The sequence below is a fragment of the Pipistrellus kuhlii genome, unplaced genomic scaffold, assembly GCF_014108245.1.
Source record: "Pipistrellus kuhlii isolate mPipKuh1 unplaced genomic scaffold, mPipKuh1.p scaffold_m20_p_16, whole genome shotgun sequence".
Taxonomy (NCBI): Eukaryota; Metazoa; Chordata; class Mammalia; order Chiroptera; family Vespertilionidae; genus Pipistrellus; species Pipistrellus kuhlii.
In genome coordinates this window covers 31083382-31104375 of record NW_023425471.1, presented here as the reverse complement: position 1 = coordinate 31104375, position 20994 = coordinate 31083382, and the positions used below count along the sequence as shown (strand labels likewise).

Genomic DNA, 20994 nt, shown 5'->3' with positions numbered 1-20994 from the left:
ACCTGAAGCCATCTATAAATTCAATGTCATCCCCATTAAGACACCAATCGGTATATTTCACAGACCTAGAACGAACTCTCCAAAAATTCATCTGGAATAAACAAAGACCTCGAATAGCTGCAGCAATCCTGAGAAAGAAGAACAAAATAAAAGTGATCTCAACCAGATAACGAGCTGTATTACAAAGCCCCTGTTCTCAAAACAGCCTGGTATTGGCACCAGAAAGACATATAGATAAATGGAATAGAATAGAGAACCTCGAAATCAACCTGAGCCACTATGCTCAATTAATATTTGACAAAGGAGGCAAGAACATACAATGGAGTCAAGCCAGTCTCTTCAACAAATGGTTTTGGGAAAGTTGGACAGATACATGCAAAAAAATAAAAATTAAAAAAAAGGAAACTAGACCACCAACTTACACCATACACAAAATTAAACTCAAATTGGATAAAGGACTTAAACATAAAATGGGAAACCATAAAAATACTAAAGGAATCCAAACACAACAAAATCTCAGACATATGCTGAAGCAATTTTTTCACCGATACAGCTCCTAGGGCATTGGAAACTAAAGAAAAAATAAACAAATTGGACCACATCAAAATAAAAAAACTTTTTTTTATAAAGACCTTTTAAAAAATATATTTTATTGATTTTTTACAGAGAGGAAGAGAGAGGGATAGAGAGTTAGAAACATTGATGAGAGAGAATCATAAATCAGCTGCCTCTTGCACACCACCTACTGGGGATGTGCCCGCAACCAAGGTACATGCCCTTGACTAGAATCGAACCCGGGACCTTTCAGTCTGCAGTCCGATGCTCTATCCATTGAGCCAAACCAGTTTTGGCAAAATAAAAAGCTTTTATACAGCAAAAGAAACCATCCACAAAACAAGAAAGCCCACTACATGAGAGAACATACCATGTTTCCATGAAAATAAGATATCCTCCGAAAATAAGACCTACTTACAGGTTTCCTTCTGAGTGAAATATAAGGCATCCCCCAAAAAATAAGCCCTCCCCCCTTAGGCTAAACATGAGAGATTTGGTCCACTGATTCTGAATGAAATGGAGTCACAAGAAATTCACCAGGAAATTCAGGAATTGGATCGTTATGATGATGTTCCAGAAGATGATGACATGATTGTCATTGAATAAATGAGTAAATTCTTTACTGTAGGATTCACAGTTTGTCTGGTTTGTGTTGACAACTACCGTACTACCATACTGTATACAGGTAATAAATTTCCTTTATTTTCATTTAACAATAAATGTGTACCGTATTCTTCTTTATGGAAAAAATAAGACATCCCCTGAAAATAAGACCTAGCACATCTTTGGGAGCAAAAATTAATATAAGACACTGTCTTATTTTCGGGGAAACAGGGTATTTGCCAATGTTATCACTGATAAAGTTTTAATCTCCAAATTTTACAGGGAACTCATACAACTCAACAAAATGAAGATAAACAAACCAATCAAAAAATGGGCAGTAGACCTAAATAGATACTTTTTGAAAGCGGATATAAGGAAGGCCAAGAGACATATGAAAACATGCTCAAAATAACTAAGCATCTGAGAAATGCAAATCCAAATGACAATGCTGTACCATCTCACACCTATCAGAATGCCTATCATCAACAAATCAATAAATGATAAGTACTGGCGAGGATGTGGAGAAAAAGGAACCCTCGTGCACTGCTGGTGGGAATGCAGACTGGTGCAACCACTGTGGAGAACAGTGTGGAGTTTCCTCAAAAAAAAAAAAAAAAAAAAAAAAAAAAAAACCAACTAAAAATGGAACTCCCATTTGACCCTGTGATCCCACTTCTAGGAATATATCCCAAGAAACTAGAAATGCCAATCAGAAAGGATATATGCGCCCCTATGTTCATAGCAGCACAAATTACAATAGCTAAGATTTGGAAACAGCCTAAGTGCCCATCAGCAGATGAGTGGATTAAAAACCTTTGGTTCATCTCACAATCTAATACTACGCTGCTGTAAAAAGGAAGGAACTCCTACCATTTGCAACAGTGTGGATGGAGTTGGAGAGCATTATGCTAAGTGAAATAAGTCAGTCAGAGAAAGATAAATATCACATGATCTCATTCATTTATGTAATATAATGAACAACATAAATCAATGAACAAAAACAGATCCAGAGACAGAGGAATATCAATCAGATGTTCAAACCTCAGAGGGAAGGTAGAGGAGGGTGCAGGTAAGGGGAAGAGATCAACCAAGAGACTTGTATGCATGCATATAAGCATAACCAATGAACACATACAACAAAGGGTGAGAGTGAGGGAAGGATTGGGGGATAGAGGGTAATGGTATGTAACCACACATTTGTAATACCTTAATCAATAAAAATAAATAAAGAAAGAAAAAAATTAACAATTTAAAAAATATATATAACTACCACATGACCCAATTGCACTTCTGGGTGTATATCTAAAGTAAATAAAATCACTATCATGAAGGGCTATCAGCACTCCCATATTCATTGCAGCATCTATACATATAAAGAGGTAATATGCTAATTGACAGTTATGGTGTCCAAGTAACAACCAATTTGCATACTGACCAGCAGGTGCATGAACAGCAGGGGGGGGTTTGCTTGAGGCTCGCTTCCCTTTCCCCAGCGCCAGAGTCCTTTTTCTCTCCTCAGTGTACAAGCCTGACAAACACCCCCTCGACACCACGCCCCATCCGAGAGCACTCTGCCTGGGGATACCACCAACCCCTCCCCACCTCCCCACCTCCAAGTGGGGGTAACCGAGGGGCAGCAACTGCAAGACAGAAGGCAAGTTCTCAGGGTGCTCTTGGCAGATGCCAGCTGGGGTTGCACACATTGGTGGTGACCTCAGGGAGGGGTTGTGCATGTGAATGCAGAGGGTGTGGACCCAACACCACAAAGGAAGGGCCTGGGCAGGACAACAGAGAGTGCAAAGGTGACCCTCACAGCACAAAGAAGCTTCCATTGACTTTCTCCAACCATCTAATTCATTCATCTGTCTAGTCCTACCCAGATGGGGGCTCACATCCTGGGTGGAATACACTCCCCCACCACCATCCCAGGACAATTCAGCCCAACCATGCCTGCGCAAGCACGTCCCTACCTGTGAATTCCAGAGGTGAGCGCAATGAGAGCCACTTGAGGTGTGGGAGCAGGGCCTCTGCGTCCCCCCTCCCCGCTTCAACACTCAATGGGAGAAAAGCATTGCACCCACCTGAATGCACACACACGTGTGCATGTATTGCAGCAGTCCCTGCGATGGACGCCAGCCCATCTGGCTGGACCCTAACCAATATTGGAGATGGGAGGCGCGGGCCAACGTAGGCAAGACACAGCTGGGTCGTCCTTCTGCCCCTCAAAGCCTGTGAGAGAGAGGCCGAGTGCCCAAAAAGAGGCAGCTACAGGTCCCAGAGAGGAAAGCAATCAGTACTAAAGATGAAAAGCATAGCATTTTTAATTAACCTGTAAAAAGAGTAGAAGAATGAAGGAGGATAGGGGAAGAAGGGAAAGAGGGAGGGAAGAACTTTATAAAGGAGTCAATAGAGAACAGAGTTTGAGTGAACTGTAGGAGCTAAATGAAAATCAAGTATAGTTGTGTACTAGCGACCCATTTTAAAAGTAGGCGTCTGAAAAGAAAAAAATATAAATGATGGTGAATAATTAGGCAGGTAGATATATTATATATTAAAGTAAGTAGAGAAGTAAGTAGAGAAGAATGTACGGGAAAGGTAGGATGAGAGAGAAAGAGGGTGGGAAGAAAAGTTTTAAAGGGGATCCAGTAGAGCTTAAAAGGAGAATGGGAAGAAGGAAGAAATGGGGGAGGGAGTAAAGCAGGTCTGAGGGAGGAAGTGAAGAAAAAATTAAGGTGGGAAAGAAGGAAAAGGGGAAGGAGGGAAGGGTAAAGATAAAGGAAAGAAGGAGTGTGGGGAGGGAGAGAAGGAGGGTAAGAGAAAGATGGGAATAAGGATAATGGAACAGAAGTAAGAAATAAGGAGGAAAGAAAAGTTTATAAATAATGAGTGAGTAGGAAAAAGTGGTACATAAAGGAGAGAGAAAAATTATGTGAGAGGGAGAAGCCAATAAGGAAGTCAAATACAATTGTGTGTGAAGGGGATAAGATTTTTTAAAAAGTTAATAAGATTTTTTATAAAGGCAAGCAGGGGAGGGAAGTTAGGGGTGACCAGGCCAACAGGCAGAGTGGTTAGGGCAGTAAATATCAACACAAAGCAGATTTATTGTACATCACACAGGGAGAACAAAGGGTAAAATATTTAACTGCAGCAGTGTTTGACTATATTCTGTGCAGTGAGAAAACGTGAAGTCATTTTTAAGGTCCACCATTTCTTACTTCTTTTCAGTCCGGTCAAGATTCTAAGCTTTCTAAATCTCCATTTTCCAGCTAATGAAAACAGGATTCCACCAAGTCTCCTATCTACCTACTCCAGGACTTCTGTGAGGATCAAATTAGATGAGGCATAGGAAAACGCTTCACAGACATTTGGTGAAAGTGTGTTTCCACCTGGTTATAAAGCAAGTCATGTTCCTGGGCTGAACAAACAAGAAGGCTAGCCATTGCTAGGGAGAGGAAGCCAGGCATTGCTACATGCTGTCGTTAATCTGGATGGACACTTATCATATTAGCCTTTTATAGATATCCTAGTGACCCAGTGCACAAAATTTATGCACATTAAAAGGGAATTAATTAGAGGAAACATTTTAATATTGCTATTTGCACTTTCTCTATAATAGAAGTGTCAGAAATGAAAGAAAATTTGTAAAATTTATATGAAAATCTTCCTCCTGTCAGAGTCTGGGGTGCACCATGGGAACCAAAGTCAAGTCCCTGCCCACCCACGTGCACCTTGAAATCACATGAGACCCAGACCTGGCTGGCCCCAACCCCATTAAGCCCTGCCAGGTGTGGGGACATAGCCTCAGGTCTCTTGGCCCGGCGCCGAGATGGGGGCCATGGCCTGAAATCTCTCATCAAGCCCCTCATCAAGCCTGGCACTGCTAGTGGGTGCAGCCTCTGATCCCTTGTCCCAGCCCAGTGCCACACAGCCTCTGGTCCCTGCTGATTGCTTGTTAAGGCTCCTTATGGGAACTCCGCCTCTGCTGTGGGCACAGCCATCTTGTTATGGTGTGGTGGTCAATTTGCATATTCCCTCTTTATTAGATAGGATTATTAGATAGGATAGAAAGTCCTAGGGATATAATGTACAGCATGGTGACTATAATCAATAATACTGTATTGTACAGTTGAAAGTCACTAAGAGAATGCTCTTGAAAATTCTCATCACAAAAAAATTATAACCATGCGTGGTCATGATTGTTAAGTAACTTATTGTGGTGATATTTTGCAATATGTAAAAATATCAAATCATTATGTTGTACACCTAAAAGTAATGTAATATTACATGTCATATATAAATCTCTACAAAAATGTTTGCAAAAGACACATCTAACAAGGGACATCCAAAATATACAAAGAAGTCTTAAAAATAAACAAAAAGAAAGCAAACACTCATCTAAAAAATAAGCCAAAGACCTTACCAAACAGTTCACCAAAGAAGATATATAGATAGCAAGTAAGCACATGAAAAGAAAATCCACATCATATGTCTTCAAGAAACAGCAAATTAAAACAACAAGGAGATATCACCTATTAGAATGGTCAAAACCCAGAGCACAGACAACACCAAATGCTGACAAGAATGTGGAGTGACAGGAATTCTCTAATTCATTGCTAGTAGGAATACAAAATGGTGTAGCCACTTTGAAAGACAGTTTGCTGGTTTATTACAAAACAGAACAACCCAGCAATCATACTCCTTGGTATTTACCTTAAAAAGATGAAAAGTTATGTCCACACAAAAATCTGCACACAAATATTTATAGCATCTTTATTCATAATTTCCAAAACTTTGGAAGCAACCAAGATGTCCTTTAGTAGATGAATGGACAAATAAACTTAGTACATCTAGACAATGGAATAGTGTTCAGTACTATAAAGAATGACATATCAAGCCATGAAAAGATATGGAAGAACCTTAAATGCTTACAACTACATGAAAACAGCCAATGTGAAAAGGCTAAATACTGTATGATTCTAACTAAATGACATTCTGGAAAAAGCAAAACTATGGAGACAGCAAAAAAAGATCAGTGGTAGCCAGGGGTTGTGGAGTATAAGGGGACTGGGCACAAAGGATTTTTAGGGCAGTGCTTTCTGTAGTACTACAATCATGGAAAGATGTCATCATACATTTGTCCAAGCCCACAGAATGTACATCAACAGTGAACTTTAAGGAGATCACGTTGTATCAACTATAACAAAAGTACCACTGTGGTAAATGGTAAATGGAATGTAGTAAATGGGGGAGGCTCTAAGAGTGTAGAGGCAGGGGGTTTATGGGAAATCTCTGTACCATTCTCTCAAATTTGTTGTGAAGCTACACCTAATTTAAAAATATAGTCTTCGAAAGAGAAGACAAGTTACAGAATGGAATAAAATATTTCCAAACCATATAACTGATAAGGGTTTAATATCTATTGTAGAACATATAAAAGGCTCTTACAATTCAACAACAAATGACAAACAGTCAAATTAAAAATAAACAAAAGGCTTGAGTAGACATTTTCCAAAGAAGTTATACAAATGACCAACAAACACATGAAAAGTTGTTCAACAGCATTATTTGAGAAATAAAAAATAAAACCATAAGGAGATATCACTTTCTACCTGCTAACCTGGCCATCATCAAGAAAACAGAAACTAACAAATGTTGGTGAAGATGTGGAGAAATTGGAACTTTTGTACATTGATGGTAGGACTATAAAATAGTGCAGCAACTATGTTAAGTTTGGCACTTTCTCAAAAAGTTAAATAGAATTACCATATGATTCACCAATTCCACTCTTAGGCCCAAGAGAACTGAAAAGAGGTGTTCTAAATACCACTGAATCATTCACTTTAAATGTGTGACTTGTACATTACATGAATATTATCTCAATATAGCTGATATACACACACCGGTGCGCGTACGCGCGCGCGCGCGCGCACACACACACACACACACAAGCATACAGGGTGTCCCCCAAATGTACACACACTTATTATACATTATTAATTCCAATGGGTTAAATCTGAAAAGAAAGAAACATCAGTTGAGCTATCAGCTGTTAAAGTGTGTATACATTTTTAGGGACACCTCTGTACATGAAATGAAATACTAATATGCTATAACATAAATGAACCTTCAAAACATTATGCTAAGTAAAAACAACCAGTCACAAAAGACCACATATTATATGATTCCATTTACAATATATGAAATGTCCAAAATAGGAAAAATATATAGGGACAAAATATGCATTAATGGTTGCTCAGGGCTTGAGGGAATGGAGCATTAAGATGGTTATAGCTAAAGGTTACAGGGTTTCTTTTTGAGGTAATGAAAATATTCTAAAATTGATTGGGATTATGGTTCCACAACTGTGTATATATTAAAAACCACTGAATTAAATATTTTAAATGTGAATTAACATCACAAGAAAGCTCTTTTCTTTTTTTAAAAAATATATTTTATTGATTTTTTTACAGAGAGGAAGGGAGAGAGATAGAGAGCTAGAAACATTGATGAGAGAGAAACATCAACCAGCCTCCTCCTGCACACCCCCCACCGGGGATGTGCCCGGAACCAATGTACATGCCCTTGACCGGAATCGAACCCAGGACCTTTCAATCCGCAGACCGACGCTCTACCACTGAGCCAAATCGGTTTCGGCAAGAAAGCTCTTTTCTATGATATAAAAAATTAAAACAGGACACCAACTGTCATGGCGCCCGGACTGTTAGGTTTGTGCACTTGCCGCCTTTTGGCAGCAGCTGCGACCCGAGGGCGCCTGGCTGCCCAGGTTTGCTGGGAATCCAGCTCTGCTAGGGCTGTGATCGCTCCGCCCTCCGCAGTGGGGAAGCGGGAGCCGGAGCTGACAGTGCGCTGGCAGGAGGACCCAGAACCAGAGGACGAAAACCTCTATGAGAAGAACCCTGACTCTCATGGCTACTACAAGGACCCCGTTCTGGATGTCTGGAACATGCGGGTCGTCTTCTTCTTCGGCTTCTCTATCGTCTTGGTCTTTGGCACCACCTTTATGGCATATATGCCCGACTACAGGATGCACGAGTAGGCCCGCCGGGAAGCTGAAAGGCTTATAAAATACCGAGAAGCCAATGGCCTTCACATCATGGAATCCAACTGCTTTGACCCCAGCAAGATCCGGCTACCAGATGAGGATTGATTGGATGCCCAGCAGACCTCAAGAAGCATCACCTTTTCTACCCCCTGCCTGCCATTCTGCCCTCTCCACAGAGCACCTTATTAAAGAAACCAAAAATCAAAAAAATAAAAAATAAAATAAAACAGTTCACTAGAAGGCAAGAGAAATAACAACTAGAACACTTGTGAACCAGGATTCACCTGCTCTAGTCAACTAGAGGACAGGAGCAACAGTTCAGATCCACAGCCATGTAATCCACATGGACAGCATAGGATCTTACCGGCTAAATATGTATGATCTGTGTACTACATGGTTTACTGTGCAGATACTTATGAAGAATGGCAATGCGAGTTTCTACAGACTGAACCCACCTTTGCCACTCTGGCTTTCCGTCACAGAAACCCTGGCAGCTTTATATTTCCAACTAGAGGCCCATTGCATGAAGATTCGTGCAATAGGCCTTCCTTCCCCTGGCTGCTGGCACTGGTTTTCCTCCAGCATCCAGAACTCAGGCTTTCACTCCAGCCGCAGCCTCGAGGCTTCTCTGCTAAGGCCTCAGTAGAGAAGCAAAGCCTCTTCAGTCTTTTCTTCAGTCTTCAGTCTTCTCTCCTCATCTGTGTATGCAAATTAACTCACCATATTTGTTGGGTTAATTTGCATACTAACTCCTGATTGGCTGGTGGCTGTCACAGAGGCATGGTCAATTTGCTTATTTCCTTTTTTATTAGTGTAGTCATTAATAATTTGCTGAGGATAATAACAGTGCTTTTTCTCTATTTCTGCTTCCAAGATGCTAAAGATTCTTCCTCAGGAAATATTCTAGTGTCCTAATATAACATTTGACAGAAATAAGCCAGCTCTCTTCAGAGCAAAGGATGAGTCCCAAAATTACACTATCAGAGATGTACAAAAGACCTGTAAAGAAAATGAAACAAGGAACAATGGTACTATCAAATGGGACATAGCCATAGCACAGCAGAAAGGAAAATTATTATGTAGATTTTCCCAATTCTCTTTTCCAGCTGTGTATTTTGAAAAGAAGAAAAAGTTCTTCTCTACCTTGTTCTGTAGGAAATGAGGATGACTCATCTTTCTAGTTTTGACTCCAACTTAACATTTCTCCCATTGTTTTTTTTTTTCCTCCAATTACTTTTAGAGCAGGCAATCCACATCTTTAAACAACATTAAAATTCTAAAGTCCCACAGTGCCCACTCGGCATGGCATAGTGGTTGAGCATCAACCTATGAATCAGGAGGTCACACTTCTATTCCAGGTCAGGACACATGCCTGGGTTGCAGGCTCAACTGCTGGGGTCATGCAGGAGGCAGCCGATCAATGATTCTCTCATCATTGATGTTTCTATCTCTCTCTCCCTCTCCCTTCCTCTCTGAAATCAATTAAAAAATTAAAAATATATAAATAAAGTCCCATGATTTCATTTCAGGCACTTTATTATCTTACTGGTTCCAGGTCTTGGCTGTTTACTTATTCCCTTCTCTGACCCAATTACATGCAATTAACTTTCTACATCACACATGTCAAACACAAGGCCCTCGGGCCAAATCCAGCCCGCCAGGCCTTGCAATGTGGCCCGAACCGCGCTGTCATCACTGCACTCCGCTGCGTTCCATCACAATGACGCGCGGTGACATAGGAGGCTTGTGATCTCGCCGGCCGCCTCGCCGGCCACCATACTTGCTATCTATTACGCATGCGCATAGATAACAAGTCACATTCAGGAGGCGTGACCTATAGTCCTGCATCCGATGTGGTTGTACGGGTGGCAGAGCAGAGGAGAGAGTGAGTGTGCGGGCATAAAAAATACACAGCAGAAGCTGCCAGTTCCTGGCATAAAGTGCAGGCATAAAAATCGCAACAGAATCTGCTATCTGTACCCAGCCAGGCATTTATTGACTGACTTTTTTTTTTCTCCACTCCATCTGCCAAATCAAGCTATCCCTGTGCAGTTTTCAACTTTTTCCTTCTAACGCAGATTTCCAATAAACTACATCTTTTACTGCCAATATTGATCCCAAAATGTCCAGGAAAAGAAAAGTTGACGGTGAAGGCAGACAATTTAATGACAAATGGGAAAATGAATACATGTTTGTGCTTAGAGAGGGCAAACCAGTGTGTATATTGTGTTATGAGACAGTGTCGGTGATGAAAGAGTACAATATACGTCGTCATTTTGACACCAAACATAATGTTAAGTATGGCAAATATACTTTGGAAGAAAAGCATAAAATTGTTAAAGAACTAAAAGGCAAACTACAATCACAGCAGCAAATGTTTACAAAGGCTACAGCGAAAAATGATGCTGCAGTGAAAGCAAGCTTTATAGTGGCTGAAGAAATTGCCTGTACTTCAAGGTGTTTTTCAGAGGGTGCCTTTTTGAAGCAATGCATGCTAAAAGTGTGTGAGCAAGTATGCCCAGACCAGATACAGAGTTTTCAAAATGTCAGTTTGTCAAGAAACACCATTGCAGATAGAGTTCAAGAACTCTCAGGAAATCTATCATCACAGCTGGCCAAACAGGCATGCAGTTATCTCGCTTTTTCACTTGCTATCGATGAAAGCACAGACAACACTGATACAGCGCAGCTGTCCATCTTTATACGTGCTACGAAGACCGACCTCTCTGTCACTGAGGAACTTTTGGATGTAGCTGCCATGCATGGGACGACGACTGGTAGAGATATATTTGAGGCTGTGGAGAAATCTATAAATAATTTTAAATTACCCTGGGAAAAGTTGGTGGGGCTAACTACCGATGGCGCACCTTCAATGTGCAGAGAAAAGAAAGGCTTGGTTGGACTAATGAAGGAAAGAATGCAAAAAAGTCACTGCCACACACCCTTGATTACTTATCATTGCATTATCCACCAAGAGGCTATGTGTGGAAAAGTTCTGGACATGAATGACATAATGACCACAGTCATTAAAACTATTAACTTTATACGGGCACGTGGCCTGAATCATCGCCAGTTCCAGCAGTTTTTACAGGAGGTGGGTGCAGAGCATGGAGACGTGCCATACCACACAGAAGTAAGATGGCTGAGCAAGAGTGCAGTCCTCAAAAGATTTTTTGAGCTCAGAGAACAAATTGCTCTTTTCATGGAAAGTAAAGAAAAGCCCTTGCCTGAACTGTCGGATCCCGCCTGGCTATGTGATTTTGCTATGATGTGTGACATATGCGAGCATCTCGCCCAACTGAATCTGAAGCTGCAGGGACGCAAACAAGTCATCACGAAGATGTCTGACATGATCACAGCATTCCAGCGTAAACTTCAACTATGGAAGTCCCAACTGGAACAGGACAATCTTGCCCACTTTCCCATTTGTTTGAGTATCTCAACCACTATTTCTGGTACTTTTCCTTGCAGTCGGCTGGCTACCAAAGTTAGCCGTTTATTAAGTGAATTTGAGCGGCACTTCTCTGACTTTAGAACACAGCACTCAGGCTTTGACATCTTTGCCAATCCTTTTACAGTTGATGTCAACAATGTGCCCCATCACCTTCAGATGGAGATAATCGAGCTTCAGTCTGACAGTGGCCTGAAATCAAGGTTTCAGGATGTTGAAATTGAGGACTTCTACCCTCTACTGCCCCGACTCAATGCCAGAGCTCCGACTTCATGCTGCCCGTATTCTATCCATGTTCGGGAGCACCTATCTTTGTGAACAGATGTTTTCAATAATGAATCTGAACAAAAACAAGCACAGATCACGCATTACCGATGACAACCTCCATGCTGTTTTGCGGGTTGCTACAGCCCAAGAAATAAAACCGAACATTGACTCATTGATCCGGGGAAAACGGTGTCAGACATCTAGCCAGAAAACAAAACAATGAGCATTTTAGGTACATTCCAATATTACTGTTTTGCTTGATAGCATGTGAGTTGGTTAACAGCACTGTTAAGGAAAAGATTGTTCCACTCATTTTAAATTCACATTTCTGGTTAACATTGTCAGTTTATGATTGTTCAGTAAACCATTCGGCCCGCGATTTAGGCTGGATTTTAGATTTTGGCCCCTTCTCTGATTGAGTTCGACACCCCTGTTCTACATTGTATAACACAAACTCTCTAAGTAAAATAGTTCAATGTGAGAATATAACTTTGTATAGTAAAGTGATGAATTCAAGCAATACAGTTGGTCATGTTTTGTTTGTGGAGAAATAGATATTTTCTGAAAGTCACTGCCTAGTAACGTATGTGGAAAGTCACTCTGAATTGTCAAAAGATATATTTCCCCTGCACTCACTTTCCTGTTATTCTCAAAGTATAATTGGCACCATCTGATACTCCATTTATATCTAGATTTTTGTCTCAGAGCAGTTACAGCAATGAAGATTCAAATCACAGGCATGGATGAAGGCCACACGAGCATGAACTAGAAATGACAATGCAAAATAGTCAAATCCGACAGAAAGATTAGACATTGCTTGAGATCACGAGCCCCAAGTAGCCAACCATAAATAAAGGTTCCAAGTTCTGAGACTCAGAAATAGCAATCTCTTTGAGAGAACATCCAGCTATCGACTGAGTTGGGAGTTAATGTCCTATAATAATAGCCAAAAGATTTTCTAAAATATATATTTTTATTTATTACAGAGAGGAAGGGAGAGGGATAGAGAGTTACAAACATTGATGAAAGAGCAACATTGATCAGCTGCCTCCTGCACACTGGCTACTGGGGATGTGTCCGAGACCAAGGTACATGCCCTTGACTGGAATGGAACCTGGGACCCTTCAGTCCACAGGCCCATGCTCTATCCCCTGAGCCAAATCAGTCAGAGGATAGCCAGGAGATTAGAGAAGGCACAGTGAAACTAATGACATCAGATGTCAAAGTCCTCTTATTCAAACAAGTAAAAAAAAAAATCCTCATATTTCTGTTTTGCATGAGGACCCTTAGAGCAGCCAATTGAGGCTCTCTGGTTTAATAGAAATCATGGAGAGAATCTTAAAACAACTCATAAGATTTAACAGGGATTTTAGCAGCTTATTTTGAGTACAGTTTCCAATCTTTAAAAATGTTTAGGTAGCCGAAACCAATTTGGCTCAGTGGATAGAGCGTTGGCCTGCGGACTGAAAGGTCAAGGGCATGTACCTTGGTTGCGGGCACAACCCCAGTGGGTGGGGGAGGGTGCAGGAGGCAGCTGGTTGATGTTCCACTCTCATTGATGTTTCTAGCTCTCTATCCCTCTCCGTTCCTCTGTGTAAAAAGATCAATAAAATATATATTTTTTTAAAATAAATATGTTTAGGTAATCTTCTCCACTTTCCCCAAATCCTAATTCTTGTAGACTCATTAGTGTTGAACCAATGCTTTCTCATGTCTCAATTTTTTGTATATGCATTTTTTTTCAGATGTATTAAACAAAAAAGAATTCTCCTTATTAAATTTGTAAATAAATATACTAGTCTACACCTATTAGAGAGTCTTTATCTTCATACTTATCCTATCTAATAAAAGAGTAATATGTAGGAGCCAGGAGCCAGGCTCCAGTAAAGAAGGGCGGGGCACCAAGGAAGGCCCCTCAGATCTAGGTGAGGAGAGAGGCATGGGCCTGGAGGCTCAGGAGGCGGAGGGGAGGGAAGGAGACGTCTGGGCCAAGCAGACGTCTAGTGCCTGGAGCAGGCACTAGGGGAACGCTCCTCCAGAGCACACCAGAAGGGGCATTCGCCCAACATTGCTGCTCAGAATGGAAGCTGAAGATGGAGGCGGCTGCCTAGGGGAGAAAGGAGACAGTAGAAGGCTTTTTTGTATTATTATTTTTTTAAATATTTTTAATTAAATTATTATCTGTGTACATATTTTAACATTGTCCCCCCTCCCATACATACGCTCCCTCCCCAGAGTTTTGTGTCCATTGATTGTACTTATATGCACGTATACAAGTCCTTCGGTTAATCTCTTATCTCCCCTAGATCTCCCTACCCTCCCAGCTGTAATTTGACAGTCTGCTTGTTGCTTTACTAAAGTAAAGTTTACTGTCTTTATATCTGACTTTTGGTTCATCAGTTTATAATGTTCTTTAATATCCATAAATGAGAGAGGTCATGTGGTATTTCTCTTTCATTGACTGGCTTATTTCACTCAGCATGATATTCTCCAATTCCATCCAGGTTGCTGCAAATGATGAGAATTCCTTCTTTTTTATGGTAACCATAGTATTCCATTGTGTAGATGTACCATGGTTTTTTGATCCAGTCATCTGCTGATGGGCACCTAGGCTGTTTCCAGATTCTAGCTATTGTAGATTGTGCTGCTATGAACATAGGGGTGCATATATCCTTTCTGATTGGTGTTTCTAGTTTCTTGGGATATATTCCTAGGAGTGGGATTACTGGGTCAAATGGGAGTTCCATTTTCAGTTTTTTGAGGAAACTCCACACTGTTCTCCACAGTGGTTGCACCAGTCTGCATTCCCACCAGCAGTGCACAAGGGTTCCTTTTTCTCCGCAACCTCGCCAACACTTGTCGTTTGCTGATTTGTTGATGTTGGCCACTCTGACAGGTGTGAGATGGTACTGCATTGTTGTTTTGATTTGCATCTCTCAGATCATTAGTGACTTTGAGCATGTTTTCATGTGCCTCTTAGCTTTCCTTCTGTCTTCTTTTGAAAATATTCTGTTTACATTCAGAAAAGATGGCGGCTTGTCCCTGTTTCGCCACAGTTCCCAGCTTGTGAGCCTGATCTCCTTACGCTGGTAAGACTGGAACAGGAGGCCTGGAAAAACCACCGCAGAGGAGACCATCGAGCAGCTGAGACACCCCAATTGGCGCAAACGCGTGGATTCAACAGAGCTCTTCAATCACCCACGGAAAGGAGAGATAAATCAACACAGGAGAGAGACATCCTGAAGAGAGATCATGGGGAGACAAAGAAACAGCCCAAAAATGAAAGAAAAGCAGGCATCACCAGAAAAGGAAGTAAACGAGTTAGAGGCAAGCAACCTACCTGAGCAATAATTCAGAGTAACAATCTTAAGATGGCTAAAAAGAATGGAAGACAAATTTGACAATATGAGTAAGACCCAAGAGGAAATGAAAAAAAAACAAGAGGAAATGAAGATGACTCAAGATGAAGTGAAAAATGACATTGCTACTATGAAGAACTCAATAGAAAGCATCAAGAGCAGACTAGAAGAAGCAGAGGATCGCATCAGTGAGCTAGAAGACAAGATGGAAAAAAATACCCAATTAGAGCAGCTTCTAGAAAAAAAAATTAAAAAGCAGGAGGAGAGCCTACGGAAGCTTTGGGACAATGCAAAACAAAACAATATTCGAATAATAGGGGTTCCGGAAGGAAAGAAAACCGAGGTAGACATGGAAAACGTATTTCAAGAAATAATGACAGAAAACTTTCCTGAGATAGAGAAGAAAAAACCCACACAAATCCAAGATGCTCGCAGAGTCCCAAGCAAAATGGATCCCAGAAGACCGACGCCAAGACATATTATAATTAAATTGGCAAACACCAATGACAAAGTAAGAATCTTAAAAGCAACCAGAGAGAGACAGAAAGTTACATATAAAGGAACCCCCATCAGACTAACAACTGATTTCTCAACAGAAACTCATCAGGCCAGAAGGGAATGGGATGAAATATACAAAGTCATGCAAAGAAAGGGTCTGAATCCAAGAATACTGTACCCAGCAAGACTATCAATCAAAATTGAAGGGGAAATCAGGAGCTTCACAGACAAAAAAAGACTAAAGGAATTTATCTCCACCAAACCAGCAATGCAAGAAATGCTAAAGGGTCTACTGTAAAAATAAAGAAATAGGAAGCGAAGAAGGAACACAGGGGTATGGAATAAAAATGGCGTCAAATGAGTACCTATCATTAATAACATTAAATGTAAATGGTTTAAATGCTCCAATAAAAAGACATAGGGTAACAGATTGGATAAGAAAACAAAACTCATACATCTGTTGTCTACAAGAAACCCACCTCAGAAAAAGAGATGCACACAGACTGAGGGTGAAGGGATGGAAAAAGGTTTTCCAGGCAAATGGAAATGAAAAGAAAGCTGGGGTAGCAATACTCATATCTGACAAATTAGATCTCAGAGTGAAGGACATAACAAGAGATAATGAAGGCCACTTCATAATACTAAAGGGAGCAATCCAACAAGAAGAAATAACCCTGGTAAATATATATGCACCCAATACGGGAGCGCCCAAATACATGAAAAAACTGCTGGAGGACATTAAGGGAGAGATTAATAGCAATACAATCATAGTAGGAGATTTTAATACCCCACTGTCACCCTTCGACAAATCATCTAAACAAAAAATCAGCAAAGAAATATCAATCCTAAATGACTCACTAGAGCAGATGGAATTAATTGACATCTTCAGAACACTGCACCCCAAAGCCACAGAATATACATTCTTCTCAAGTGCACATGGGACATTCTCAAAGATAGACCACATTTTGGGACATAGGCAAAGTCTCTTCAAATTCAAGAAGATAGAAATCGTATCAAGCATCTTCTCAGACCATAATGGCATAAAACTGGAAATTAACTACAATAAAAATAATCCAAAGAAATCATACACATGGAGACTAAACAGCATGCTATTAAACAAGGACTGGGTTACCAGAGAAATCAAGGAAGAAATTAAAAACATCCTGGAAACAAATGACAATGAAAACACAACAATCCAAAATCTATGGGACACAGCAAAAGCAGTTTTGAGAGGGAAGTTCATATCCTTACAAGCCTATTGCAAAAAAACTAGAAAAAAGGGAAACAAATGATCTAACTCTAGACCTCAAAGAGTTAGAAAAAGAGCAACAAGAAAAGCCCAGTGTAAGCAGAAGGAAGGAAATAACAAAAATCAGAGCACAGATAAACGACATAGAGACCAAAGAAACAATACATAAGATCAACAAAAACAAGAGCTGGTTCTTTGAAAGGATAAACAAGATAGATGGACCTCTAGCCAGGCTAACCAAGAAACAAAGAGAGAGGACCCAAATAAACAAAATCAGAAATGAAAGAGGTGAAATAACAACAGACCCCACCGAAATACAAGGGATTGTTACAAAATACTATGAACAACTCTACTCCAACAAACTGAACAACCTGGAGGAAATTGACATATTCCTAGAAAAATACAAACTTCCAAAACTCAATCAGGAAGAATCTAAAAATCTCAATAAACCAGTGACTTGGGAAGAAATTGAAACAGTCATCAAAAAGCTTCCAGCAAACAAAAGCCCAGGGCCAGATGGCTTCACAGGAGAGTTTTACCAAACATTCAAGGAAGAACTAAAACCTATCCTCCTCAGACTATTCCAAAAAATCCAAGAGGAAGGAACACTTCCAAACTCCTTCTATGAAGCCAGCATCACCCTAATACCAAAGCCAGATAAAGACAACTCAATGGACATTCTGAGAATCCAAGATGGCTGCACAGGTAAACACCTAGCCGCAGCCGCACACAACAATTTCAATAAAATACAACTAAAATATAAAATGGACATTACCCAGAGCTACAGGAAAGTCGAATGACTGGAAATTCTACAATGAGAAGCAAGGAGAAAACCAGAAGGAAGAGTGGAGGAGTTATAAAAGCCTAAGGTACGGAGACACACGGCGTGCGTGGAGAGGACTGAGCCGGAGAGGAGGGAGGCCAAGTGCCTGGCTGGCATTCCCTAGCAGGAAGGAGATAAAAACCCCGGCCTGGGCTGAACCCCAGACCCGACAGCACTGAACTGCAGTTCTAGGCCAGGGAGCGGGGACTGTGAGGCGGAATCCCAGGGGAGTGGCAAAAGGCAGAGCCCCCAGAGGCGCGCACATTGCTCGCAGAGGACAGACTGTTGATTCTGCTGCCAGATTGCCCTGGTGGGAAGGAGACAGAGGCTCCGGACTGTGCTGGGCCCCAGTTCTGACTGCTCTGAACCCCAGTTCTAGGTCAGACCCTGGGACCCAGGCTCATCCAGAGGGAGCTGGGCTGTAAGGCAGAACCCCGGGGGAGCAGCAAAAGGAGGTCCCGGAGGCGCACACATTGCACGCAGAGAAGGGACGATTGGCTGTGCACGGGATTGCCCTGGTGGGAAGGAGACAGGGGCTCCAGACTGCTCTGAACGCCACCTCCAACCCCACTTCCAACCGAACTGAACCCCAGTTCCGGACTCATTGGGGGAGAGCCTAGACTGTTTGGTAGCAGGTGAAAATGGAGTGCACCTTTCTCTCAGAGGTGCTTCCAGCAAGTACTGAAGGACCCTGGGGATTACTGAGACTCAGGAACCACACAGAGCAGGGCTGACGGAAGCCAAGCCTGAAGGCTCCACCCTGAAACTCCGCCCCATCAGGGAAGCTGCAAAAATGCTGAGACAACGAAATAGATCACAAACGAAAGAAATGGAGGACAAAAAGCGACTGGATATAGAGTTCAAAACCACATTTATAAGGTTGTTCAAGAATCTCCTAAAAAAGGCCGATAAAATAAATGAGACCTATGAGGATATGAAAAAGGATTAGAAATAATAAGGGATCAACAAGAAATAATAAGGGATCAACAAGAAACAAAGAATACATTGTCTGAAATAAAAAATATTATAGAGTCCTAAAAACAGAATGGAAGATTGCAAGAATCAAGTCAAAGATTTGGAACATAAAGAGCCAGAAGACACTTCTCCGCAGAAGCAAAACGGCAAGAGAATCCAGAAAATTGAAGATAATATAAGAAACCTCTGGGACAACTTCAAGCAAACCAACATCAGAATTATGGGGGTCCCAGAAGATGAGAGAGAGCAAGATATCGAAAACATACTGAAAGAAATAGTGACAGAAAACTTCCCCCACTTGGTGAAAGAATTAGACTTACAAGTCCAGGAAGCGCACAGAACTTCAAACAAAAGGAATCCAAAGAAGACCACACCAAGACAAATCATAATTAAAATTCCAAGAGCAAAAGACAAAGAGAGAATATTAAAAGAAGCAAGAGCAAAGCAGGTAGTTGCCTATAAAGGAGCACCTATACGATTGTCAGCTGATTTCTCAACAGAAACTATGCAGGCCAGACGGGAATGGCAAGAAATATTCAAGGTGATGAATAGTAAGAACCTACAGCCAAAGATAATCTACCCAGCAAAGCTATCACTCAGAATCGAAGGCCAGATAAAGAGCTTCACTAATAAAATAAAAAAAAAGCTAAAGGAGTTCATCACCACCAAACCAGAATTATATGAATTGCTGAAGGGGGTTCTTTTGGAAGAGAAAGTAAATAAAAATAAAAATTATGAACAACAAATATGTAACTATCAACAAGTGAATCTAAAAACCAAGGAAATTAAAAAAAACAAACAAACTGATGAACAATATTAACTGTTGAATATAATAGAATCAGAGGTATGGAAGGGGAGTGAACTGAGGATTCATGGGGAAAAGGGGAGAGGGAGATGTGCGAAGAGACTGAACATAAACTGTGCACCTATGGATGAGGACAATGGAGGGTGGGGAAAGGGCAGAGGGTGGGGTGGGAACCTGGTAGAGGAAAGCAATGGGGGGGGGGGGAGAGGAACATTTGTAATAATATGAACAGTAAAGATTTATTTAAAAAAAAAAAAAGACAACTCAATGAAAGATAATTACAGGCCAATATCCCTCATGAACATAGATGCCAAAATCCTCAACAAAATTCTAGCAAATCGACTCCAGAAGAACATCACAAAGATCATACACCACAATCAATTAGGATTTATTCCAGGAATGCAAGGATGGTACAATATCCGCAAATTAATAAACGTGATACATCACATAAACAAATTGAAAGATAAAAATCATACAGTCATATCAATTGATGCAGAAAAAGCATTCGATAAAATCCAACACCCTTTTCTGATAAAAACTCTTAACAAGGTGGGAGTACAAGGATCATACCTCAACATAATAAAAGCTGTATATGATAAACCCACAGCCAACATTATACTCAATGGGCAAAAACTAAAACCATTCCCTCTACGAATAGGAACAAGACAGGGATGCCCACTCTCGCCACTCCTGTTTGACATAGTACTGGAAGTACTAGCCATTGCAATTAGACAAGAGGAGGAAATAAAAGGCATCCAAATTGTAAAAGAAGAAGTAAAGTTATCCTTATTTGCAGATGACATGATATTGTACATAAAAAAACCAAAAGACTCCATTAAAAAACTAATTGACTTAATAAATGAATTTGGCAATGTAGCAGGATACAAAATTAATGCCAAGAAATCCATGGCATTTCTATACACCAACAGTGAAACTGCAGAAACAGAGACTAAAAAAGCAATTCCATTCACCATTGCACCAAAAAAATTAAGATACCTAGGAATAAATTTAACTAAGGAAGTAAAGGACCTATATGCAGAAAACTACATAACACTGAAAAAAGAGATAGAGGAAGATGTAAGGAGATGGAAGAACATACCATGTTCATGGATTGGTAGAATCAACATCATCAAAATGTCCATACTTTCTAAAGCAATCTATAAGTTCAATGCACTCGCCATTAAAATACCAATGACATATTTCACCGACCTAGAAAGAACTTTCCAAAAGTTCATTTGGAACAATAAAAGAACCCGAATAGCCACAGCAATCCTGAGAAAGAAGAGTAAAGTAAGAGGGATCTCAATACCAGACTTCAAACTATATTACAAAGCCACTGTTCTCAA

The 20994-nt window shown here is 40.7% G+C and overlaps 1 pseudogene; it reads left to right on the top strand.

The window, feature by feature from the left end:
- Positions 1-7860: 7860 nt before the first annotated feature.
- LOC118719806 lies at positions 7861-8412 on the top strand (annotated as a pseudogene).
- The last annotated feature ends 12582 nt before the right edge of the window (positions 8413-20994 follow it).